The following is a 5,146-nucleotide window of genomic DNA, read 5'->3' on the forward strand; positions in this document are numbered from 1 at the left end:
CTTCTATTTGAACCTATAGTTGGTGCTGGATTTGGTAGGCGTACATCCAAGAGACTTGAATCTCTGGGCTGCCCATTTGCCAACAGAGCCCTGAGCCTCAGAAGAGTTGCAACATCTACTCTCCAGTTCACTGAACTCACCCAGGACAACTAACAAGGAGGTGAAGATAGACAACCACTATACAAAGGAACCAAGAGAATCGACAACTGCAAGCAAGAGAGTTCCATCCAGCAGCCAAATGGTATTGAGGGTAACTCTCAATTAAAGGCAGAGTGAGCATCACCATCTCAGAATCCTCAGAATTAGGGAATAAAATATGGACTAGAGTGGACTTACTGGTATTCTACTATAACTTATTGTGATTCTAGAAATAGAAGAAATTATACCATTGATGTGGAGGCAGTGGCCACTGGAGGTGCTGAAGGTAGGGAGAGGGAAAAGGAGGTGTAATATGGGGGCATTTTCGGGACTTGGAATTGTCCTGAATGATACAAGCCATTATATATCCTGCCATAACCTACAGAATTGAGTTGGAGAGAGTGTAAACTACAATGTAAACTATAATCCATGCTTAGTGGCAATGCTCCAAATGTGTTCATCAATTGCAATATATGTACCACACTAATGAAAGAAGTTAATGTGGGGAAAGTGGGCGGTATGGGGAGTGGGCCATGGGAATCCTTCATATTTTTTTGTGTAATCTATCTTTTTAAAAAATAAAAAATATATTTACAAAAAAAAATGGGAATAAGAACAATACCTTCCTCACAGGGTATTTGTGAGGGTTAAATGATTTAATAGAGATGAAGCACTTTGGACGGTGCTTGGTACATAATAAATGCCACATAAGTATTGTTATTGCTGGCATTATGTTCAAACTGTACTTTCTTTGTAGGAATCCCTTAAAGCCACTTTTCTATTTTGTGAAGACAAATTACATAAAACCAGACAATGTGATCTGTAAATCTACCTCACTGGATCCACTGTGACCCTCCCTTCCCCTTCCCTTCAGGTTACCTGAGTATAGTATGTGTCAAGACACATCTGTCATGCAGGACAAGCAGGATTGCTGATGTCAATGCATACACAAAATGTTATTAAATATTGATTTTTCTTTTCTTGATAAGCAGTAAATATGCATATGTATATATCTCTATATCTCTATATCTATATTTTACCATTTTCTTTCCAAACACTCTGGGAGGCACCGCCCTACTTTGGAGGCCCCTATGCTGGGGGATCCACTGCTCAGAATTAATCCATAGCCTGCCATAGAGGGCTGACAGCTGTGGAAGAAGCACCTAGGTGAGGCTGAGACTTGGAATAGAAGGAATATGCAGAGGCAGGAAAGGGCAGGTAGAATAAAGGAAAACAGGAAAGAGGCCAAGAGTCAAATTTTAGCCTTGGGCATAATTTTCTGTAAAGACTCTTCCAATTCAAGTCATAAAAGCTTTGGGGTTTCAGATAAAACATACTCTCCAACAGTTCAGATTCCTTCATCAAGTATGGACTGAGCACCTACTCTAACCCAAAACTGTGCTAAGGGTACTGGGGATAAGTGGTCACTTATTCAAGGAGCTTATAGTCTGATAGAGATGACTAACACCAACATACAATTTCAGGATGAATTATTTGTTTACATCTTTTAATACATAAATACAGTGTACACTTAAAAATAATTTATGAATAAATTGCATAGCACAAAGTGTTATAAAGATAGAAGCAAAAACCACTTAGCCCTATTAAATCTTCAGAGGAAAGGATTTCTGGAGGAAGGAGTTAGTGCCTAGGAAAAGTCTTGAAAGATCTGTTTCCTTTAATGGATGCTTAAGAACAAAAAAACCAAAAGATCTTTTTTTAAATCTGTTTATTAAAGATGCTATTCCTAATGACCCAGGATTTATACTAGGACATAAACTCCACAAGGATGTTTGTCTGGTTTTGTTCACTGCTGTGTGTCTGATGCCTATAATATGCCAATAGAGCTTGGCACATTAATTCGTTTGGTTGATGAATTAATGAATGATTAGAGAAAATGCACATGCAAAATTTTAGGGAGCATAATGTTCTCTCTTTGAATTCTCAAATGACTGTTGTGTGAACCTCAGAGATAATTTGCTACGAATTCTATAGATGAAAAACCAAAGGTCCAGACAGAGGCCAAGGAAACCACTAAGGCAATCCAGGAAGCTAGGTATAGAACTGGGATTAGAACTCACATTACCTAACTCCTAGCCCAGGACTTTCTTCATGGTCCAATGGTACCTCCCATGAAGTAGCAGATGGCCACACCTCATCTTTCACTATTCAGACCTTGTCAAGAGCCAGGAGTGCCTCTGATTCCAGATGATTGAAGGAAACTAAGGCAGCTGAAGAACTTTCTCTCCAGCTGCTGTATCTGTGTTTGGCTTAGCTAGAAGCCAATGGCTTCAGTTGCTAGGAATGAGGCAGCAGAAACCAAGTAGCATTATATCTGTAGGTACAATTTAAACTATACAACACAAACACATTGTCTAACTACTTCATTATTTTCCAAGCAAAACAACCAGACTAAGTAGCCTAATATGTGTAGCCCTATATTCAACAGAACCTAACCTGAACAGCTCAGAGCTTTTCATTTTTAATGGAATATTTTAACTATGCACATGTATTCATGTTATACATATGAAATTAATATGTAATATATAAAATATTGTGCTCTCTCTGTCTCTCTCTCTATATATATATCACCAATAACAAGAATTTTAGGTTTTAGGCCTAAAATTTTACTCTGCCATATCACCCTTTAATTTCTGCATAAATATCATATCCTCAAAGAAGTTTCTGCCACCCTGTTACCTAAATGGGGACTTCCCTTTAAAATTGTTTTCCTTTTTATTTTTTAACTTAAATTCATATCTTTTTTTATTATTTTGTCTTTTTTAAAAAAGATAAATAGATCACACAAAACGTTACACTAAAAAACATAAGAGGTTCCCATATACCCCACTTCTCACCCACCCCCACCCCTGCTTTTCCCACATCAACATACCCTTTCACAGTAAGGCACGTTCATTGTATTTGGTGAATATACCGTGGAGCACAGCCACCCCACATGGACCATAGTTTATATTGTAATTCATACTCTCCCCCAGTTCATCAAGAGGGTTATGACAGGATATATAATGTCCTGCATCTGCCCCTGCAATATCATTCAGGACAGCTCCAAGTCCCCCAAATGCCCAATATCACACCTTTTCCTCCCTCTCCCTGCCCTCAGCAACTCCCGTGGCCACCATCTCCACATCAACGATACAATCACTTCCATTGCTAGAGTCACAACAGATCTATAGTAGAATACCAGCAAGTCCACGCCAATCCATATTATATTCCTCCATCCTGTGGACTCTGGAATGGTGATGTCCACTCCACCTCTAAACTGAGAGAGGGCTTAGATCCCACATGGCTGATCGATGCAATTCTCCTGCTTGCAGTTGTAGACACTTTCAGTTCCCTAGTGTGGTGGTTGACCATTCTCACCTCCCCATCAGCTGACCTGGGTAAGTCCAACGAACCAGAGAGTAGGTGTTGCAACTCTGCGAGGTTCAGGACCCAGCTGGCATATGGACAGTGCAGAGATTGAAGTCTCCTGAGCATACACAAACCCCAGCACCAATCACAGGTCCAGCAAAAGTGGCAGAAGAGGCATGTATAGAGAGGTCACATCTGAGTCTAACTCCATCACATTCAGTAGCACAAATTCCAAAGTAGGGCCAACTGGCAAGGCACTGAACTCCAGAGCCATCTGTCATGACTGTAGAATCTGTGTGTCTCTATAGCCCTCAGGAGCACCAGTACCTGGGGTTGTATCTACTTTGGCTGTCTCTGGGGTCCTGCTGAGACATGCGTAAGCACGACCCCTCTGATGAACTCCCAACTCATTTTGAAGTCTCTTAGCCATATAAATTCATTTGTCTTTGCCATTTCCCCCCTTTTATTCAAGGTCTTTTTCTAGTTGCATCACCAGCTGGTGATGGTAGTAATCCCTTGGTGCCAGGGAGGAACATCCCCAGGAGTTGTGTCCCATGGTGGGGGAAAGATAATGCATTAACATGCTGAATTTGGCCTAAAGAGTGGCCACACTTGAGCAATATGGAGCTCAGGAGGTAACTCTTAGGCATCCTGCAGTTCTAGGCTTAGTTGAAATTTCAAGCACACAGGCTCATAAGCATAGTAAAGGGCACATCATTGAGCCATCCTTCTTCACTGGTCTTTGTCCTTGCACTTGGGGATTGTTGCTGTTCCATTGGGGAATATGACATAGTTCCCCAGGATGGGAACTCAGCATTCCCTTAGTTGTCATGTGTAACTCTATCCACTATGACAATACTCAACAAACATCTGAACATATCAATATCTATTTACCCTATATGCATGTCCTGGAAAACTCCCTCCCACCCACACATCCTCCGTCAATGACACCCCACACCAGTGCTTATCCCCTGCCATAGTTGATCCAAAACTTCTTAAAAAATGAAGCCTAATATTTTGCCAAATTCAATTAGTAGGGAAATGAAATAGTATTGACAGGTTTAAAGATTAGAAGTAGAATACATAATAATTTAGAAAAACTAAAATAAAGTAAAAAATAAGTTGTGGTATTAAAAAATAAAAAATATCATAAAACTTTGTTTTTAATGGTTTGCCTTTCATCACAGTAATAGGTATTGCCCTGCATGTACAGTAGCAAGGCAATCTCCTCCATTCCTTCCTCAGTGTCTACATCATTTTTTAAAAAATTTTGTCTTCTAAAAAATTATAGATCACAGTAAAGTCACATATACAAATAGGGGACTCCCATATACCCAACAATAAACCCTTTTCCCACTTCCCGAGCAATGATCTTTTTACATGTGGATGTTATATTTGTTACAGCTGATGTACACACACTGAAACATAGCTACCAACCATGGTTCCATTATGGCTTATATTATGGTTTATACTTTAGACTGTACATTTTTCTGAATTTTTGGTTACATTATGGTTTACATTATGGTTTACATTTTAGACTATACACTTTCATAAATTTTTGGTGAAATTTAACATGGCTTATATCCATCATTGCATGATCTTGTAGAACACTTCCATTGCCTCCTAATTATCCCCT

The sequence above is a fragment of the Dasypus novemcinctus genome, chromosome 10 (assembly GCF_030445035.2).
Source record: "Dasypus novemcinctus isolate mDasNov1 chromosome 10, mDasNov1.1.hap2, whole genome shotgun sequence".
Classification (NCBI taxonomy): domain Eukaryota; kingdom Metazoa; phylum Chordata; class Mammalia; order Cingulata; family Dasypodidae; genus Dasypus; species Dasypus novemcinctus.